This window comes from Fukomys damarensis, unplaced genomic scaffold (assembly GCF_012274545.1).
Source record: "Fukomys damarensis isolate Sample0158 unplaced genomic scaffold, DMR_v1.0_HiC HiC_scaffold_35, whole genome shotgun sequence".
Taxonomy (NCBI): domain Eukaryota; kingdom Metazoa; phylum Chordata; class Mammalia; order Rodentia; family Bathyergidae; genus Fukomys; species Fukomys damarensis.
In genome coordinates this window covers 15,147,987-15,170,938 of record NW_022900947.1, presented here as the reverse complement: position 1 = coordinate 15,170,938, position 22,952 = coordinate 15,147,987, and positions in this window count along the sequence as shown.

Here is a 22,952-nt window from a genome sequence, read left to right as displayed (position 1 = left end):
AAGATCCCAATGATGAATGTAACTGTACTGTATACCTAAAAAGTACCAAGAAACAATAAGGAAAAAAAAAAAGAACCACGGAGATAGAATCCATAGATTGTCTTGCATTATAGGTTATGGCGTGTGAGGAAAAGTAAGGGTAAATATGATCCTAGAGCTCTGTCCTCTAACTAGTAGAATTGCTGCCATTTAATTTATGGAAAGAGAGAGAGGTGAGGGGGCAGGAATATCTTCTATTTTGAAGTCATAATTTATGTGTTCCCAGTTTTCAGTACTATATTTAGTTTTGGTCTTTCATTGTTTAGTATCTAGGTCTGTCACCTTCCTGATGTTTATTCTTAAAGTTCTCTCTGCTTTATTTCACTCTTATCATTAATCTTTTCTGTTTTCCTTTAATTTCCATTTTGTTTTATTTAATTTCCAAAGTTTTACCCTGCTCCCCTCTTCCTCCCTCCTTATTTCTTTCCTATACTACCATAAACTTTCTAGTTTTAAACTAACTAGACTTCAAGCAGGAAACCTCATCCCATGGATGTGGCTAAATCAGACATATCTTAATCATCTGTGCCTAGTAACTGCATGGGTGAGTTTAAACTCAGACTAGATGAACTTAAGTAAGAGATAGGGGTAGCTTCTGAGCGTACCCTGTATGTAGTTATACCCACAGTTGTGTACTTTAAGACCAGTTTGTCGCCTGGAGTTTGAGTGTTAATGACTGAGATTAGAATACATCTGCAGAGACCTCAAAACTTATTCCTGACCTGTTAGCTTTTTTTGATGGGTTTTAATAATGCTTATCTGTAAGGTGTCTGGAGAAAATAGTTACTAGTGAAGACAGGTGTGTATCTGTTTTCTGCCTGTCCTAGACCTACTGTTCAGGAATTGAGCTTGTTTGGCCAAAATATGTCTTTCTAGCACAGTATTCCAGGCTAATAGCTGTGTTTCATATGCCTAGAAACTTGCACCCCTCATGTCAGTCGCAGTGCTCTCTGAATGAATGCGAAGTTTTAGTTTGAATTTATTCTCTATTCAGTTTAAGGTTGAATTAATTTTCTCTGACCAGCTGGAGAGACGAATGTATTGATGAACTCTACTTGGATCCATCCAGTGTGGCAGAATGGTTCCCCTGTAGAATATCTTTTCAGAGACAAATGTGAATATATATTCATGCAATTAAGCAAGTACATACATTTATGCAAACACCCAGATCATATTTAATGGTAGAATGTGAGCAACATTACAAAATTTCAAGAGATTATTTCGGAGTTACTGTCAGTGTATTAGCGGTCCATTACAACATCCTAAGTTACCTGAAAGCATGGTAGCTTTTAACATAACAATAAGCATCGATTATCTCAGAACTTCTGTGAGTCAAAAATACAGAAGTTCATTATTTAAGTCCAGGGTCTCTCATGAGGTTACATTCAAGTAAGGCCCCGTTGCTGAAGTAGCTCCTCTTAGGACCATTAAGTTAGCCCTGGCTGTTGTCTGGAGACCTGTTTCTCTCCATGTGAATTTCTCCAGAGCAATGCTTGGAGGTCCTCACACCTGCTGCCCTATTTCACTCAGAGAGTTTTCCAAGAAAACAAAAACAAACAAACAAAAAAACCCAGGGCGGAAGCCACAGTATGTTGGAGGACCTAGGTTTTGATGTCATACATTATCATTTCTACAGTGTCCTGTTAGTTCACACATATCAGCCTAGCATAACGAAGCTGAGTTACTGTTGAGCCATAACTACTGTAATGAGTTTACTGGGTTGAGGAAAATATCAGTTACCCATTAGCACCTGCTGGAGTGATCCCGAGCTGGCAGGGACTGAGGATCAGAATGATGAAAACAGGACCTGTATTTTTATGGTCTGGATGTCCCACCAAAGCCTCATGCAGTCATAGGTGGAGTTTTACAGAGGTGGCTGGATCTACAGTGTGTGACATTGGAATTGATTCATGGTGCGGGGCTAGGCTCAAGGGCACTAAGATTAGGGGTGTGAGTGCTGCCTACCCTAAGCAGTTTGGATAAGATAAAAGAGGCAGAAAGATCCCTCTATGGTCTCTTGTTACTTTGCTACCTTCTGTCTGTCTGCCATGCCATCCCGACTCAAAGCCACGTAATTATGGACAGCAACTTCTACAAGCTGTGAGTCAAATAAACCTCTTCTCGTTTAGCTCTGGGTGTCAGCAAGGAGAAAAGTATATACATTAAGACACTGTATATACATTAAAATGGGCTTTTTCTCCCAGACCTTTGAACAGTCTGCTTAATACGTTAATTGCTACACACCTATGGAAACCTGAGAATAATATTGCATCTACTCTGCTGGGAGAAAGACCTTCCTCACATCCCCAAGGCGTGATTCTCCTGTCCTCCCCACTGCTCCCACACAGTGCTCCTTATGACTTGGACTAAGCATGCTGCATCACAGTTACTTCTATCAAGTCACTATGTTTAACAATGCCATTGGCTTTGAAAAAAGAAAGTGACAGTATTATTGTAGATTTTGCTTAATCAGCTTTGATTTTTCATGTTCCTTTCTGCTCCATCTATTTGATGAATAATTGACCTGTGAAACACAATTGTAAGCTTTTTGTTAGTCATAGCTTATTAGATGCCAATGTAAAATATGCCAATATAACCTACTTGCTTTCATCAAATATATTCCATCTCTTTAACTAAGTTGAGTGTCCACTCCTGACACCCAAAAACCAGTCTCCATCTTTGACATTTCAAGATACAGTGACATAAGAATTCATCCCGAGTCAGTACGGTGTTACCAACATACCAGTTTTCTACACAAAGCTTTGTATTTCTTTTTCACCTTGGGGATATCTTATGGAATACTACCCAATTCTATTTGTTCAGTGCACATACTATTTCAGCAAAGCTCACTCTTGACAGCCAATTTCAGCCTAAAAACAAGGCAAACCAGAAAAACTTGATAACTTTAGAAAATCAGTCGCTTCCCTCTTACAAAATAAGTAGAGCAAAAGTGAAATGTTCACTTCTCACTCTAAGATGACAGGCCTGTATTCCAGCATTTTGAGGCAATGTTATTAAGGCAATAATATAACCACTGTAATGCACGATTGGAAAGTCTACAATCTCTCAAATAAGGAAAGGTTAAACCATTTAGAAAAGGCAAAACATGCAGTTTCTGTCTATTTACTTTACTAAGAAAGCAAACAGTGATGCTGATCTTTATTTTGCATATAGCGCTTGGAGGCATTGGATTCTTCCATTTTTGATCTCCCCACTTTGGCTCCCCAACTGTTGAGATTACAAAATAAAGAGTGAAATGAAGACAATACTTGAGTGAGGTGGAAGGATAGTTTAAATTGGTGCCTATATATTTGTATCCATGAACCGTGGTAATAGCTAAGAATTTTAATTACTTAATTGCTCATTTACACAAATGACTTCATATTTCTATTACTATAATAATAATTATTATTTTTTGGCACAGGTGATTGAACTCAGGACCTTGTGCTTGCAGGGCAAGCATGGTACTCCTGAGCTAAATCTCCAGCCCTCCTATTACTATTTTTATATATTCTAAAATACAGGTTCAATTTTATAGGGCTAAACTCCCTAAGGTAAATTTTGACTTTTTCCTCCGTGTTTTTGGGCTTAATTATGTGACACATCCAAAAATAAATCATATGTTGAAGTCCTAACCCCAGTATCTCAGAAGAAGACTAAATTTGGGTATAAAATCTTTACCATGAAGTTAAAACAAGGACCTTGGGATAAGCTTTAAGGCAATATCATTGATATCCTAAGATGGAGATGAAATCTGGACATGAACACATACAAAGTAAAGATAGTGTGAAGACACTGGGGGAAGAGGGCAGCCTGCAAGCCAAGGAGGGATAGATCCTACTTTGTGGCTTTTAGAAGGAAACTGATACCTTGATCTGATCTTGTATCCTAACAAATTGTTCCTTAAGCCTCTCTGCCTGTTACTCTTTGTTACAGTAGTACTAGCAAAATACAGACCATACTTTTGTATCTCTGTCCTCCTACAGGCAAAAGTTTTAGTAGGTTTTGCAGTCTTTGAATATATTTCCCTATTATACACATACTCTTGACCAATTTTCATCTCACGTCCTTTTGCCGCCCTTGTATCTGCTGTGTTTGAAGAGGGAATCACACTGTTCAAAAATTTATCAGTTATCTCAAGAGTCTCTCCCATCATGCCCTGCCACTGAGCAGTAATGTGTAGTCAAATGATGCTGTTATCTAAAGGAGATCCATAATATAGCAGAGGTGGTAGATATCTACTGAAATATATTTATCTGCAGGTATAAAAGTAACTGCCTGGTTCCTAAACAAGCATTACAGTATTCTTGAATTGTAACTCATGGCAATATACTTGGCACAGCATGAGGAATACTAGAAATGTGATATATTCATTCAAATCACATAGCATTGGATTCCAAGTTCAGCTTCATCCTCACCAAGACCTTTAACTAAAGCCTCTGGACCTCAGTGTCTGTCTATATAAAGGGCATAATGAAATCTACCTTAGAGATTTTTATGAGCATTAAATGTAATAACCACAAGGGCCCATAGGTCAATACAGTATTGGCACACAGTAGGATGTTCACTATGTGTTATTCCTTGCTCTTGCTTCTGTTTCCATTATAACTAGATGATTTTTCTGCTGTTCTTATTCCTAATCAATGTTCATAATTTAAGTGCACATTATTTTCTCTCTTTTTACTGTGAGGATGTCTGTTTACTGTGCTAAGAATTAATACCTTCATTTTGATTACTTATTGCTCTAATTTTTAAAGATCATATTCATCATCACTCATTTCATTTAGTGTTTTCCTATCTTCAGAGCAGTCTGAATTAATGAGCTTGCCCTGTGCTTAGCTATTTGTTTCCTTGATTAAAACTAGACATACAGGCAGTTCTTGTTTGAACAGAAACATATTAACTGAAATTCATGCAAAGTAAGAAATCAGTCAATATTAACAAGTTTCAATTAATATCTTGATGGTAGTATGCCAAGCAAGAACTACCTGTAACTTTATGGACCAAGTCAGTGCTTGCTTTGGCAGCACACATTCTTTGTGGACAAAATCAAACTGATACCCTTTGATTTATTTTACTCCATAGAGGTTAACCAATTCACAATATTGTTGTCCCTGACTTAAATACACACACTTTTATCAAGAACCTATTGATCCCAACATTCAGAATCACATTCTTACTTTCCTACTGAAAATGATTGTGCCTGCCCTTGCCCTTTCCTGCTGTAAAACTTGCATCCTGCAAGGCTCAAATTAACAATCTCCTGGAAGCTTTTTGTTGGAGTCTCCCAGGTAAGCTTATTTATCTTTCTCCACATCTCCCAGGCCTTAGTGCATCTGTTAGTAAAAATGAAAGAGACGGCCTTGGACTGGTCAGCAGTGGTATTGCACTTGGCTATCAGGAAGCATCTGACTCTGTGCGATCTCTAGTGGGTGTTCTTCACTCTTAGAATACACCTCAGCTGTCACAGCGCTCAAAGATGCTAACAAAGACGCTTGGCCACATGCCTTGATATTCCATGACAGCCAGGGCATCCAAGGGAAAGAATTAGAAGTGAGATGTTTGACAGGTGTGGCTCTGATGAAGGGAAAGGGCCAATGATTGATTGAGTGATGTCCTCCAAAGATGCCACCACCATAATCTCTAGGACCTTGGCTAGGTTACATTACATGGAATCAGTGACCTATGGATTGCATTAAGAACCTTGATATGGGAAGCTGGATATCTTTGTGGCTTTAATGGAATCACATGAATCTCTAGAGCTGTAAGAGTCCTAAAGCCAGAAAGTCAGTCAAATGGATGTGTATGAGAAGGACTCACATGCTGTTGCTGCATTTGAAGATGGAAAAAGCAGCCACAAGCCAAGGAATATAGGCAACGTCCAGAATCTGAGGATCACCCTTGTCTGACTTTAAGCCACAGTAACCTCTATCCTACAACTCTAAGGAGTTTTACTCAGTCAAAAGTCTGAATGAACAAGAGAGGACCTTTTTCCCCCTGACAATAGATCAGATAGAACAGATCAGAGGCCTGCCAACATCTTGATTTCAGCCTCAGGAGGTTCTGAGTGGAAACTCAGCAGAACCAATTGGTGCTTCTGATTTGCAGAAAACATGAGATAAAAAATTAGTGGTTGTTTAAGATGCTAAGATCATGGTATTTTATAATGACAGTGATATAAATTTAACATAGAGTCAGAGAAAGAAACATCCAAAATGAAGTGTGTTATGGAGAAACAAATATATAAGTTCTGTAAAAGAAAAGTATCTGTTTGTTCCAGGCACCTCGAATTGCCATGTACAGGCATTGCCTGAACAACCTCTTATCCTCACTTCTGAGAAACCTGTTTAACACTCTCTGTAACCGTGAGGCACAGTTTTCTGATAGCCTAGAGCAGCGGTGGTGAACCTGTGGCCACAATGCCACAATGGGCTGTTTGTATCATTGAAAGCTCTAAAAGGTTCTCCATCACTGGCCTAGAGGAAAGGAAGGCAGCTGTGTGGATGGGAGAAGGGTGATGCCCTGAATAGTGGCTTGGATGGAACTCCATGGGCAGCTGAGTATCATCCTTCACGGAGTAGAAAGACTGAAGTCCAGCGAAACTACAGGCAGACCGTGCTTGTGTGTGAGCCGCCCTCCATGGGCGGGGATTGACAGAAAGGACGAAGGACTCCACTGATCGTAGGATCTGGTCTGGCCACTGAGACAGTGCCTGTTCTCTGCACATGTGAATCCCCTTTCCAAAGCCAGTGGTGACAAATCTGCGGCAGACATGCCGCAGCATCTGATAGCGCTGAAAGCTCTAAAAGGTTCACCATCCTGCGAGGCAGTCAGTATATTTAATGATTTCATCTTCTATTTTGGAAAAGTAGGTGGCCATCAGAATTGTTAGCTTTGAGCACTTACTCTGTGATGTTCTACACACCTTTCTAAATTAACTCATTTATTTCTCGTAAGAACCCTCTGAGATAGGCACTGACAACAGTATTTCACAAATGAGGAACTAAGGAATGCAGATGCAGTATCACTAACCACAGTTGCACATCTCGTGTGTGCAAGCACCGTCGGAAGCATCTCTGATCCTTACTTCTTGAAAACCTGTTTGTTCCAGGGCCCTGGGATTGAATTCAGACAAAGTGATTCCCAAGACCGTGTTTCTCACGGTTGCTGTGGTGGACAGAAATAAAGTACCCCAAGATGTCCACATCCTAATCCCCTCACCCTGTGAATATCTTATGCTACCTAGCCAAATAATAGTAATGGTAATAATAATAATAATAATAATAATAATAATAATAATAATAAAATAATAATAGTAATAATACTTCCTGTTTATTAGGCTGAATTTAAGATATAGAGATTTTTCCAGATTATCTTCATGGGATGATTGTAATCAAAAGTGTTCTAAAAAATAAATGTCAGTGGACAAGGTGGCAATAATGAGATGCAAGAGGGCCATGGTTCTCCATCGCTGGCTTTTGAGGACAGAAAGGAGAACCCAGCCAAGGAGTGCAGGTAGCCACTGAATGCCAGGAATAGCATCGAAATAAAACTCCAGTAGAATCTTTAGAAAGAAATGTAGAACTCAGGTTTACAAGTTACAGATATGTAAGATAAGGTATTTTTGTTGGAAGCAACTTAGTTTGTGGTAATTTTGTGCAATCGCAAAAGACAACTAATGCATTTGATATCTATTGGCCTAAACTCTTATAATCTCAGCAATAGAACTATTTTAACCTGTACCTGTCCTGAACCCATGCTTAAGACATCTGCCTTGCTGAACATAATGTGTCCCAGGATTAGTGCAGGGCCAGGGGTGGCAGGACGGTGGCATAGCACTTGAGTAGCATGCGGGGGCCTTTGGTCTGATCTCCAGCAATGCAACAAATTAAAACAAAACATGAGGAATTAGTGTACTACTGGCTTCGACCACATGTACTCCCCAAGTCATCACTGTTCATAAATTATGAATCTACCACGGCCAAGAATATTGCTATGGTTTGGGTCTAAATGTCCCCTCAAAGGCTCAAGTGGTCATGGTCTTGATCTAGAGTGTATGGAGCTGGAATTGATCTCAAGGGCACTAGGATTAAGGGTATGAGTGCTACTGCCCTGAGTAGTCTGGACAAGATAAAAGGGGCAGGGAGACACAAGGTAAGTGGTCCTGCATGTTGCCTTTGTTGCCTTGTGCTCACATGTGGTTTCTCCTCTGTGATGTTTCTTTGGCCACCCAGCCTCACAGCCAGCTGATTATGGACTGAAACCTATAAGAAACCATTCCCTTTTAACTTTAGCTGTCAGGAATTTTGTCTCAGCAATCAGAAAAGTAAGACCAATATCTTCTCTGTGAGTTCCTGTATCTGAATACACAGCCCCAGTCTGCCTTCCAAATACCACTGTCTGGCTATCAGCTCCTACATAAGTGTCCAAAGCACAGGTTTCAACACTTAGGACATTGCTCATCCTTTCCACACATCTCCCTGTCCAAAGAGATGGTACATCAGACACACACGCTTACATACCACATGATTTCTCTTGTATGAGAAACTTCTGCCCTGAAAAAACAATATAAATGATAGATAATAGATCACAGGAAGAAGTTTCGAGAATGACCAAGAGATGGTGGCAGGGTGAGAGAGCAGGGGGGGGAGAAAGGGAAGGGGATGAAAAAGAATGAATGAAGAGAGATATTGACCAACTGCCCAGGATGGGTGTAATCGTTATGTACTACAAGTAGGTACTAATAAAAAAAAGAGCTGTTAGCAAGGAAGGAAGATATCGGCTGCTCTTTTTAGGACAAAGCGTGAAGGAGACTCACTCAGCTTCCATTTGGTCACGGCCACTGCCCCAACTCCTCTTATTTTGGTGGTGGTTGGAAGTGCATAGCTATCTTTGTTTTCATGTGAAAGATTAATTCTCGTGGCTTTCTAAAACACTATAAAGTAAATATTTGCAAAGAAGATATTAAAAATAAAATGTTTGGGGCCGAGGATGTAGCTCAGCAGGACAGTGCCTGCCTACCTGGCAAGTGTGAGGCCCTGGGTTCGATTCCCAGTGCCCCCAAAAATAATAAAATAAAAATAGAATGTTTGGAGATTCAGCACATTGATCATACTCTGAAAGCTTGTGTTCCTGGCACATGCCAGGGAGAGAATAAGACCAAGTCCTCCAAGGATCCTCCATCAGGATTCATTTTTAAAATTCATTGTGAACTGTATCAAAACATCACATGGTAGCCCAATATGCACTATTTTTATCAGTCAAATAAAAATAAGTTAAGCTCACTTGCCTCATTTACTTTGAGGAGGAGCTTGTAGCCTCAAAAGAAGAAGAAAAGAAAATATACATTCAGCTCTGAGCCATATTAATGACCTGTTCTCATACACTACTGTAAACACAGCCAGAGGATCCCAGGAGTCTGTTTTTTCTGACAATGTGTTCACATGAACCAGATGGCTCTGTCCCTTGGAAAGCTGGTGTTCATGTTTGTGTCATTCTCGGTCTCCTAGCTTCCTGGCTTTTGCAGGGCATTTTTCCTATTTTCCCTAGCAGCCCACCAACAAGCCCCGCAGACAAGGGTTATTCTGCTCTCAGATACTCCCTGGAGTTCTTTGGAAATGTGAAAGGAATAATACTTGGACTAAGCTAGCTACCTAGGTTACGATGTCTATTTATACCGCAGACGTTTTAATACAATTGGAGATCTAGGGTGAAGTAATTTGACCACGTTGAGGCTTTTGAAATAATTGATCAAAGTGAAAGTTGTTTCCAGGCACCTTTTCGTCCTCACTGTTTTTTCAGTCTCTTTGTCCCACAGTGACTTTCAAAGGAATTGCTTGAATTTGTCTAAATTTAGTGTGCTAAAAAGGAACATCAAAACCTGCCCTGACTTCTTGAGAAAAGATAGCATCCAATTTGTATATTTTTCAGAGGTAGTCATTTGAAATTTGGGTGTACTTTAAATATACACAGTACATGAAATTACAGGAAAAATATCCAGTATGTGAAATTCCATATGGAAAAAAAGATTAATAAGTCTCACTCTTCGCTTTCAAAAATTCTAGTAGCAAATAGATGTACACTTTCATTTGATGTGCAAGGTGCCTCTTATACCTTATTTTAGAAGAACAAAATGCATTTTACAAAGTAGATGTAGTATTACCCAGTTTTGTTGGATTGAAATGGTTTAAGTATTTTACCCTGAAATCATGCAACACTAAATAAAAATTCTAATTCCCAAAATTATTGGATGTGAAAGCATGGGTAGGTTACTTTAACTCCTTTACTCTTTTTCTTCAGTTTCTTTACTTTTTGGGGGGCAGGTTTGAGACAGGGTCTCACTATGTAATTAAGACTGACCTGGAACTCACTATGTAGCCCAGGCTGATCTCGAACTCACAGTGATCCTTCTGTCAGCCTCCTTACTCCTTTACTCTTTTTCTTCAGTTTCTTTACTTTTTGGGGGGCAGGTTTGAGACAGGGTCTCACTATGTAATTAAGACTGACCTGGAACTCACTATGTAGCCCAGGCTGATCTCGAACTCACAGTGATCCTTCTGCCTCAGCCTCCTAAGTGCTGGGATTACAGGCATGCGCCACCACTCCTGGCTCAGTTTTTTAACTTGAAAATAGATCAAGTGAGAACAAGTATCTTCTGTGATGATAAATGTAAATGAATATATAATATAAATATATATATATATATGTATGTATGTATATATAGTATACCTTTTCACAGGCAGGTTATTTGGCTTTAATCAAGGATGGAATTTTTATCTGTCACGGAGAATAAAACCATTTATCTGATGCTAATTAGAATTTTAATCCAGGTAAACACAAGCTAATATAGTTTTGAAAATGTTCTCTGAGATATTTGAAAATGGCACCCATGTTTATAGCGTTACACTGAAGGGGGGTTGGAGATTACATCATTTGTTAGTCAGGAATAAGGATCGGTGCTGGCCATAGTTAAACTGATAAGAGAGGGACGAGGAGTAGGTTTCAGTCTCTTTGTCGGTGGAGGAAGGGGCCCATCATACAGACATTCAATACAGGAGTATTTCAGGAAACTGGGAGTGAGGTCCGTTCAAAGGCTCACTGGCATTCAACTTCTGAGATCCAGCTGTGCTATGTCTGAGATCTGATTAACAATGGCTGATGGCTTAATTTAAGAATTCTCAACCAATACTGCTTCATTCAGATTATTCATTCAGATACTGCACATCAGTATCGCTACCATTTTATCAGCCTCAATTATTTACAACTACGTGCTAAATATTTACCTTAAAATTAAAAATTAAATATAAGCATCGAATAAAACAGTTGTAGCTTTCCAGTGACTATACTGAAACCCACAAATATTTCAATTCAATATAACAAACCTATATCAGCTACTTAATTTCATATTTTAAGCTATAGTATAAGACTCTCTCAAATAGAACAATGAATACATTTAAAGATCTTGGGGGCATAAGTTGCCTAGATGTGCAGGTTCTTAGATATTAAAAATCAGTTCTATAATTTTAAGTACTATAACTTTGATTTTATTGAACCCTTTTATTTGTTATTTATTATCTTCTCTGGATTTGAAATGTACACTTCTAGCCAGGAATCACATTACCATTCCTGCTAACTGAGTTTGGTTATTATCAGTCATTGCAGCTTAATTCTAATTCTCTTTGGAAGTTTCACGGTTGGGTAGGTAATTCCCTTCCCAAATTACTGAGACTAGACTCAGCGATTTTTAGCTTAGCTGGCCGAGTACCAGGAGACACAGATGTCATAGGCTTCAGAATTTTTAAAGGAGTTGGCCTCTTTTTTGATAGATGTCCAGTCTACACTTAGATGGAAACCAGGTGAACGGCTTGTTTGGATTTTGCATTTTCTTCTTTGCATGCATGGCCTTGTATTCCTATTTCTCCCCTCCTTTTTTCTCATTCCTTCCTGTTTCCTTCTTTTCTTTATTCATTCCCTTGAAACATTATGGATAATCACTAGGTCTGAGTGCATTTCAGTTATCTTTTCTGGCTTTGTCTGACTTGCAGGCAGAGCTGTACTCCAAGGTCATTTTAGAGACATAGCAGAGTGATTTAAACCACAGAATTTAGAAAAATAGAGAAGCTACAATATTAGTAAATAAATGTCCCAATAAGCCTATTCATCCACATAATGAAGGAATGACAAAGGGTATTTTTAAACTCTTTAGTAGTACCAATAGAGAAGAGAAATCATCATGAGTCTCTTAAGGATTGTTATAGTTGTATTTTTCAAAAATAAATGTATTGCATAAAACTGACAAAAAGAATAGATAATTGAATCCAAACTGATATGTAGATGCAAGCATACACTTAATATTTTAAGAAATGTACATAAAAATAGACATTAGCTTTCATCCATTAATGCATTTCATAAAAAATTTAAATGGAAAAAGGAAATAATTCCCTCATAGAATCTTTCATTTATTCTTTATTTTAAAGGATTTCCAATGTATTGAGCATTATATTTTAACTAATCCTCACTCTTCCTTTTTCACTTAAAGCCTACCAATTTAGGTACATATATGCCTGTAGAGAGAGAAACTTTTTAGTTTACTGTTTCTACCTCAGGAACGCCCAGTTTGGGAGAAGGAAATGCCAACAAAATAATATGATTCTGTAACAGAGTACATAGCAGCAGAGGCAAAACTGAGTGTGATCAGTGCTGTTTGATGATTTCCAAGAGAATTATTTCAAATATTGAACGAAGAAGAATCACAAGCCTAGCACATACTCAGTGGCCAGGGTTGGAGTACCTTACCCCAAGCATAGGGAAGAGCAACTACAAAGCCACTGGGACAGTCGTCCAGTGCTTACTGAGCTCGAGCTTTGTGCCAGGAAATGACGTGTTTACAATAGAATGGAGGAGGAATATAATACATTTGTATACTGAGAAGGCTGAACATGTATGCTACGGAATGGCATGAAGAAAACAAAACCCAGTGGTGAAACAGAGATAGATACTGAGCAAGTAGCTGGGATCTGATGGTGGGGTCTGTGATGAGACAACTGTTGTGACCTGAGTGATGCGGTTCATAGCCACCACACACCGGCATGGAGGAAAAGCCACAGGCTGGCTCCAAATGCAGAGTCCCTGACCACGCCATGAACTTGGCTCACATGAGGACCACACAGAACATCAGTTTGGTTGAGATGATTTGAGTCAGTGGGAGATTTTAAAGAAAGAGAATAGGCAGGAGTCAGATCATGAGGGATGTGGATTTTAATAAGTTTAGCATGAAATCGTGGAAAGCCAAGTAGAGGATTGGCATGATCTGATTATATTTTGAAAATTCAATTTGGGGCTGGGTAGAGAATACGTTTAGGGAGTGAGAAAGAAGAAAGAATCCGTGCAGAGGTGCAGAAAAAGCAGCATGGTGATTTGAGTTGGCCAAGGCCATAGCCGTTACTTTGTAAGTGCTCCTTATGGCTGGCTTTAAAAAAATTAGATACACATAAGGAACAAGATGGAGGTTGGTTTGGGCCAATCATAAATGTTCATATTACAAATGCATTTTTAGTGGTATAGATATTGAAATTAATTATTTTGGGAATATGTACACATTAAAGTGTTTTAAGGAGAAAAGAAAAGCACAGTATGGTTGTAAAATTGTTCAGGCTGCAGAACTTTAAAGAAGAAATTGAGGTGAGGGCTACTGGATCCAGGAACAACTGATTAGACCCTCTGATTGGGTACCTTTGGGAAATGCTCAGGGGTCAAACTAAGGGACCTGAAGTAAGCACAGAATGGAGGGAGTGCTTTTTAAAAAAAAATATAGATTCAATATTGATGGGTGATTCATTGAGTGTCAGAGCATAAGGACAAAATGAAGAATCTAGGAAGAAACCCACTTATTTATTTGATGACATCAGTGAGTAATGGCTCAATTCAGTAACATAAAAATTTAAGGAGATCAAATGTGTAGTGAAGATGTGGGATTTTAAATCTCTCAGATTTCCAAAAGGGAACTATCTATTAGCTGGTAGTTAATCAAGAAATGATTAGGCAAGGCAGAAAACACAGCACATTTTATAATGGGAAGTCATTTTCAAACAAATAATCATGGGAGGAATGGGATAGAGCATAGAGTAGTTTAGAAGAAATCTATGCAGGTCCAAATCTATCCAGCTATCAAGTCTGAAGAATAGCTCACAACCATCTAGTAACCAAATATGTTATTAAGGTGTGTGCAGTGTGTTTGTCAGTACTAGATCAAGAATTTGGAAGGGCTGGTAAATGTCTTAGAAGTCAATAATTAAAAAAAGATTGGGCAGCACTAGTTAAAACTTAGTTCTGTGTCTGTGGTCTAGGTACAAAACACAAGAAGCTGTTGTAAGTTGATATTAGTCAATACCATGGCTCAGTTTAAAAGCTTTTTTATCTGCCTGCTTTTAGGAGGAAGTGACTCTGTAGTATTAGCATCCAGGGCCTCCCAGTAGACTGAACGGATGGATCCAGGTAGCAGAGGGAGAAAAGAAATGAAGAAAGAGGAAGTTTGACACAGTTCTATGTACAGCAGAGCTTCTTCAAATGTTATGACTGCAACAGAATCAGTGGAAATTGATATATATAGATATATATAGATATATCTATATATATAGATATATATAAATATGTAAAGCATCTATCTATCTATATCTATATCTATATCTATATCTATATCCATAGATAGATAGATAGATATATGTATTCCCAAACCCTTCCCAGACTTACTGATTCAAAAAATCTAACAATAAGGCCGTGTCACGTTTGTAATCAAGTGATATCTTTAGTGCTCCCTTGAACCTTCTTTGAGTCTGCCCCCCAATATTTAAGTTATCTCAAAATTCTGATTTCTTGAAGTCAAATCCCCTGGCACCTGGAATAATTTACCTTTGGCAAATAAACAAGATAATTTAACATAGCAGTCAACTTGGTCAGGGCAATCCTGCTCCAGAGAATTACTGAACGCACACCTGAAAATGAATGTCAAGAATGAAAGCCAAACCCTAGATATTATTTTATACAATAAGCAACTAACCACAGTGTTTACCTACTATAGCTCTGCAACCCTCAATGCCCACTGTGGTTTTATTTTCCTCTTGATCTTTTCCTGATTATATGTTTACATATAAAATGACAATATATTTATGGTACTCAATATAGTTTGTGACAACTATTAGGTATGTAATAGATGGTAGCTATTATGAATTCTTCTCTTTTATTATTGCTATTATTTGCATTTATCCCTAGGTGAAGTTATGAAATTGGAAGGTAATTCTTTTGGAAATTTTTGAAATTACAGTACTATAGAAATAATAAATCATGATTATTATAATATAATATAAACTATATTTTTAAATGTCTTTTTTATCATTGATTACCTTTCTAAGGTAATAGCTAAAAAAGCCATATAGGAATTAAAAGTATCTTTGAAAAGTGTGTGTTAGTTTCAAAATATATATTTCAATATGTGAACAGAGGGGAATAAATATTCAAAGCAGGGCAAAGGCTGTACTAGACATTCCCTAAGGAGCTCCCATCCTCGGGAGCCAAGTAAAATGAGAAAGCTGAAATCAAGACTTCAAAAATGTGAAGAGTGAAATGATAATTCAGGCAGAACGCTGCAGGGATGATGTAGTTAATCAAATAACACCGACTTCATAAAGTCTGATATGTTTCGAGATGTCCCCCTGAAGAGAATTCTAATAACCCTAACCTAATGTGTCTACCAGGAGACATAAGGTTGCTCTGCGTAATAAGGAATCAGCTAGGGGGTTATTTGCTCTTGGAATTGGAAACTGGAAGAAGAAATGGAGTCCAACTGAAAAATCCATAAGTTGGATGAGTGAAGAGGTCCTACTAATGCATAAATGAAAAACACAAAACAAAACTGGGAGCAGATATGTGGATCTTGCTTATATTGAATTTGCTTACTGAAACATTTTTAATTAAAATATCTCAGAATTGTATTTTGGGGTAGAGGCATTATCTAAATAAAGCTGAAAAAAGAACACAGTACCTTTAGAATTAGAGGGGCTGTGAGAGGTATTAATGAGATCAGTTTCTCACCAGATGGCCCTCATCTATTACAGGTTTAATAAACCCCAGGATAAATGTGGCTTGCTACTCTTTTTTTAAAATTAATTTTATTGGTACATATTAGGTATACAATATAATGACATTCATCACTAGAGATTTATACCTTTACTTAATGTATCTTTTTTTTCAGCTTTAATTGAGTTTATTGGTACATTTTAGTGATACAGTACAGTTACATTCATTGTTGGAATCTTGTACTTCTACTTGACAGATCTTGGTTCTCATTTTTTCCCCTTGTGCCTGCCCCCCCTTCACCCCCTAAATCCCCTCCCCATCTACAAATGCTTTATTTCCTTCTTTTCATTTAACCCTAACCCTAAGTAGCAGGCCAAAATGTGTGATAATGGCCTGCTACTCTTCAGGGTTGTGAATAAATCTTTATTGACACTCAGCCACTCTCATTTCTTTACATACCTTATATGAATGCTTTTGTACCACAACTAAAGAGCTAAGTGTTACAACAGAGATAGCATTGTCTACAAAGTTTAAAATATTTATTCTGACATTTTACAGAAGTTTTCTGACTCTAATCTTGGATTCTGACTGTCAAAACTCTTCAGTGAACTTAAAACATGTCACTTTTCTGCCTTGTGCAAGCAAATTAATCTCCCTGAGACTCAGAGTCTTCAATGCCAAAATGAGTCAACATAACAATCTTATACAGCCTTTGTGTATTCCAAGTACTTGGAATGTCGTTTATCCTGTCCTGCATATAATGGCAGCAGATACTACTTTAATCCATCAGGAAATCACATGCCTACTAGTGATTCTACAAGTCTAAATTTTCAGATGTACATAAGTAATTAGCTCTTCAACTGAATAAACAGTATATAATTCTTTATTACTGTCCCAAGTTAAGATACTTTTCTTCTGTTGTTTTGTCATTTTCCTTCCACTTTTTAGCTATGCATCAAATCAGTAATTTTATTTTATTTTGTTTACTTACTACAGATATGCTATTTTATTTTACCTGAGAGACACAATAGCAAGGAAGTTTGTGTAGCTTGGGAATCTTGCTGTTGAAGACATTTTGGATTCTGGATCAGTGCTCTTAGAAAATTCCCTCAGTACTTTAGATTTGGTCATTGCCAATCTACTGTTACTCAATCAATACTGTACACCCTGAGAGCGTTCCAAGGACATGTGGTCAGGGACCAATCAAAAGAAAGCTTTTAAAAATGTTCTGAGAATGTCCATGGGGGATGCCCTCTGGTGACAAGGTTTGTTGATGTTCCTCTCTTCTCTGCTTTCTGAGAAGACTAGATCCATCCCATACTAGTTCTTTCTAGAACTTTCTAGAAAGTTGTACAAACACATCCATGTACAATATTTTGTCAACAGTCTTGTAGGTTGGATGGTTTTATCATTTACTTGACAGAACGCCTTCCAACACCTCACTTCTCCTCAGACCTCACCCCAAAAGAAGCCCGCAGTAATAAGCTGTCCTCTACCATCTGTCTCTGTCTCCTTAGCTGTTCATTCTTACTTCCGAGTCTTCTGTCTGGAATTCAGTTATTCATTCTCCGTGTCTTCTTCACAATACCTTGGTTCTTTCCCAGTCCCTGGCTCCACAGTTGGGGCCTGCAGTGACACTTTACTTTCTTCTTAAGGTTTGATCAAGAGGGAAGATGTAGTCTGTGCTAAATTAACAAAAGATTATCAGTGATCAGGTCCCACCTTTCCACTAGACTAATTCAGGGTTATAAGTAGCAGCAGTAACAAAAGCTTCTTTCTCTTTCCTTGACTCAAAGCCAGGTAGAGGCAAGCATTGCTTTTTCTTCTTTCTTTGTTAATATCTTTTTCGTAGAGAGATGGGTGGAGTGTGGGGTGATTTCAAAACACAGGGCATACAGTTTGACACAACTAAAACCTTAGCAATATTCCAAGCACTAAGGGAGACAACTCCTAAAAACAGCAGAAAAGTAAAAATGCTATGTTAACAGTTGCCACCGTTTACTGAATCAATAGAATTTTTGTAATACATAAACTTAGATACTCACATAGTATAAAAAATATTAATATAATTGCTTTGGAAACACAATCATTATTTACTTAATTTAAATATTTCCCATTAGAATCAGACACTTAGAAGATTTTAGTGTAAAATGCAAAATTTAACCGAGTTAGTATAAATCTGTTGATTTCCATTATGGCAAAACTAACCTATATCCCTTTGAAACTCTATGAAATATACACTGTTGTGTTAAACAATGAGCAGAGAATGATAGCTGGACAATTAAGAGAGTTGAGCCATGATATAGTATTTAGGTAGTACCGGAGAACATACTGTAATTATGTTTTAATTAAAACTATGTATTTGGAGGTTTACAGAGACAGCCCCTTGGGTACCACCTCTAAATTGAGGCTCATCACTGAACATAGAAGCCAGCACACTGCAGATTGTCCGCCTACAGGAAAGAGGTAATACTAATATCCTAAATAACAATATTTTATATTTAAGTGTAATGTGATGCAGCATACTTCCATTGTTCAATTGCACACACTTTTTGTTTGCTTTTAAACTTTCATTGTCATTAAGGTATGAACTCTGGAGCCAGGCCTACGTTTCATTCTCAGCTCTAATATTTTTAGTTATGTATTCACAGGCAAGCTGATCAACTGCCTGTTCCTTGATTTGCTCATCTATAAAATGGGAATAATAGGAGTACCTTCTTCTTCAGTTTGTTGCGAGGGCAACTTGAGGTGATAAAATTTAAATACTTAAAGTAGTTCTGGGCCCACAGTAAGAATTGCACAAGTAGTATTATTACTTCCTTTATTTCCTAACACACATGGCCAGTATATTACTCAGAATAGGCTAGGCCACACAGCACCCTAAAATGAGCCCTGAAGTTTCAATTTCTTAAATCCTTAAGGTCATTTCTCAGTCCTTGCCCACATCCAGCACTGGTTATCAGGGAGCTGAATCCAACACAATGATACAACCACTTCTACCCCACTTCAAAGCCTTACAGTCCAGATGGAACAAGTGGCTCCTTCAGTCATCGAGAGGAGAGGTCACCAGAAAGACTTATACCAGCAGTTAAGTACTTTGGCATGGACATGATACCCCTTACTTCCACTCACAGCTTGGTAACAAGGATTAGTTGCATGGCACAGCCTGATTGTAGAGGGGCAATGGGGTAGCCTGTGAATGTCGAGTGGGCAGATCTGGCAGTGTTACTGCTCCAGTGAGTGTTCTCTCTTAATGTTAACTGCATTTAACTCTCTCTGGTCTTTCAAGGTCCATCTCTTATTTATCTTTATGTCTTGGCAGTGTTCATATTATACTCAATAAATATTTGTGAAAGAAAAGAAAAGAAGGAAGAAATATAGGGGGCATGCTTTTTCTGGGAGAACTCAGCAGGTGTAGGAAGGTATATGCAATAGCAAGAAAACTGACAAAACAACCACCTCGACAAATCTCTGGGTATTACAAAAGAATAATCTACTTAAATAAATGAGATTTTTTTTAAACAGAAAACTCAGAGAGTGAAAGTTATTAAGCAGCATTTGATATACTTGAATCAGAAATAAATCTGCCACATAAACAATAATGTATCTAGGAAGAGAGGAGGGGAGCAGTGGTGTTATTTTTTTTTCAGTAATTGAAGCTAAATTTCTTCCACGGAATATTAATTACTTTCACATTAGCATTAAATGTTATTACTCTCTCTGTTCTTCTTTAGTTTCACTTAAGACTCTTTTTGTTCCATAAATGAATTCTCTTCCAAAGACTAAGATTGCCTCATAGAAAACCTTCATAGATGTTATTCATTCCCTTCCTTTCTTACTTCTGAAAGGAAAAATGAGTTGGGAGGTAGAGATAGGAAGAATTAAGTATGAATTGAAATACTGGTCCAAAGCAGTCTTAAATAATTTCACTGATATTACACATCTCTTTATTCAAAACTGAAAATCTGTTTAGAGTTGTATTCCAATTGAAGGATTTATTTGAAATCTAGAGCTCCTTATTCTACTTTACGTAACCCCCTTATTTGTTTATAGACCCGAAAGAAATGCTATAAAGTAGAAATAATTATTCAACTGGCACAAGGAGAGAAAGGATAGAGACAAAGGGAAATTAATACTTTTAAACCTTGCTCTATATGGACATGTACTTGAGCAGGTGGGCATTTTTTTGAAGCAAAGCTTTTGAACTAGTTTATCTAGCCCCATCCTCTAACACGTGTCCTTCTGAGCTGTGTCACCTTATGTAACCTGCTTAAACACTTGCTGCCCCATTTTGTTTTATTGTAAAGCAGGAGCAACAGTACTGGAGAACCTATTTCGAGGAGTTAAATGAAGGCAAACTGGTTACTCTATTTAAAGTGCCTATTTTATTTTCTGGCACACAATATATTAAGTGTTTTTACTAAACAGTGCAGTTTACATAGGTTACAGCTTTTTATCCCAGCGTTTAGAGGTGAAGCATTTTACTCAGACTCATGGAACTAAGGAAATGTGGCTGTCAGAGTTAAAGTCCTGCCTTAACTCTAAGCCTTGGCCCCTTACGCTTCACTGTCACCTGGGTACAAATGAGAAGACCACAAAGAAAGTAAGAAAAGGCATAAATTGTTGGCTTTGGGACCTTTATTATCTTTTGTAAAAAATGGGCAATCTGTTAAGGGAGTTTTAAGTGCACAAAAAAGTTAAGCAAAAGGCGCCTAGAGCTCCCATGTGATTCTCTAACTTCAGGCATCCATGATATAATTGAAACCTGGGGAACATTTAGATTTTAAAAATAGTTACCTTAAAAGACACACTGCCGTCAGTCCTCGCAAAATACTTTCTCTTGTTTGAACACATGTGCCTCATTGTACTTGCTACTTTCTGCGAAAATATAGAAGTGCTGTTTTCTGAATGGCTTTAGTTGCACTGTTGTGACTGCCTTACTATCTTGGATACATTAAAAATGTTTAGCTTTCATGGTCATTTTGACTTCTGAAAACAACAAGAGGTCACACAGGGCCAGACCCAGTGACTAAGGTAGATAAGGACACTCCACGATGTTTATACCCCTCTGCCTTTCTGCTGGACAGCGCTTGAGAGAAGCATTCATACTATTTTGAACATAATATTTAGAGAGGAGTAAATGGAAGTACATTTTTACTACAAAACTTTGTTTTTTAATTTAAGGATTCACTGAGTATTTTCATCACACCTCATTGTAACTCCCTATTATCAATATCCTCCATCACGGTGGTACATTTATTACAAACAGGGACTCTGCATTGATACCAAATTGTCACCTATAGTCCATAGTTTATATGGGAGCTCACTCTTTTTTTTCTCATTGAGTTTATTGGTACATTTCAGGTATACAGTGCAGTTACATTCATCATTGGGATCTTGTACCTTTATATAACAGGTCTTGGTGCTCATTTTTTCCCCTTACCCCTGCCCTCCCTTCACCCCCCCTTCCCTATTTACAAATACTTTATTTCCATTTTTTCATTTTCTCATATATTTTTCTTTACTATTATTGCCTTTCCCCTACCCTTCCTACTTTCCCTACATCTTTAGCCCTTTTCTTCTTATTTTACATTGTCAATTATACCATTAGGATCTTATGTACCATTATAGTTTTTCACACCAGAGAAATTATTCAGTATTTATATATGTGTGACTTATTTATTTCACTTAGGAGTATATCCTCAATATGTATCCATTTTCCTATGAATGAATCTAATTTCTCATTCTGTATGGCTGAGTAGTATTCTATTTCATAGAAAAATCATATCTTCGTTATCCAGTCTCCAACTGATGGATAAATGGGCTGTTTCCAAGTTTCAGTTATTACAAACTGTGCCACTATAAACATAGGTGTGCATATATCACTGTGATATGATTCTTTTACTTCTTTTGGAAAGATACCCAGCAGAGGGATGGCTGGGTCAAATGGAACCTCCTCCTCTCCATTGTTGGTGGGAGTACAGACTGCTGCAACCACTATGGAAATCAATATGGAGATACCTCAAAGAGCTGGGATTAGAGGCTCCATCAGAGCTTACCCTTGATGTTGTGCATTCTGTGAGTTTTGACAAATTCCTAGTGACATCTATCCACCTGTGTAGTCTCCCAAAGAATAGTTCCACCTACATAAAAGCCCTTTATGGTTCACCTATTCAATCCTCCCATCCTGCTATAATTGTCTCCAACATGTTTGCCTTTGTCTCTGTGTTAGGTATTTTGTTTTACATTGAGTTTATTGGTACTTTTTAGGTACACAGTACAGTTACATTCATCATTGAGATCTTGTACCTTTACATGAGAGGTCTTGGTTCTCATTTTTTCCCCATTCCCCTGCCCTCCCTTCACCCCCTACATCCTCTCCTAGTTACAAAGACTTTGTTTCCATTTTTTCCGTTTTTCATATTTTTTCTCTTCCCATATGTCCTTTCCCCTACCCTTCCCAATTCCCCTACACTTTAGCCCTTTTCTGCCTATTTCACACTATCAGTTATACAATTTGCATCCTATTTACACTTTTATTTGTTTGCACCAGAGAAACTATTCGGTAATGACACATGTGTGTCCTATTAATTTAGCTAAAGAGTATGGCCTCAATATGCATCTATTTTCTGATGACTCTAGTTTCACATTCTTTTGGCTGAGTAATACTCCATTTTATAGAAAAACCACATCTTTATACAATTGATGGGCAATTAGGCTATTTCCAAGTTTTAGCTATTACAAACTGTGCTGCTGTAATGATAGGTGTGCTTATATCACTGTGGTATGATTCTTTTAATTCTTTTGGGAAGATACCCAGCAGAGGGATAGCTGGGTCAAAT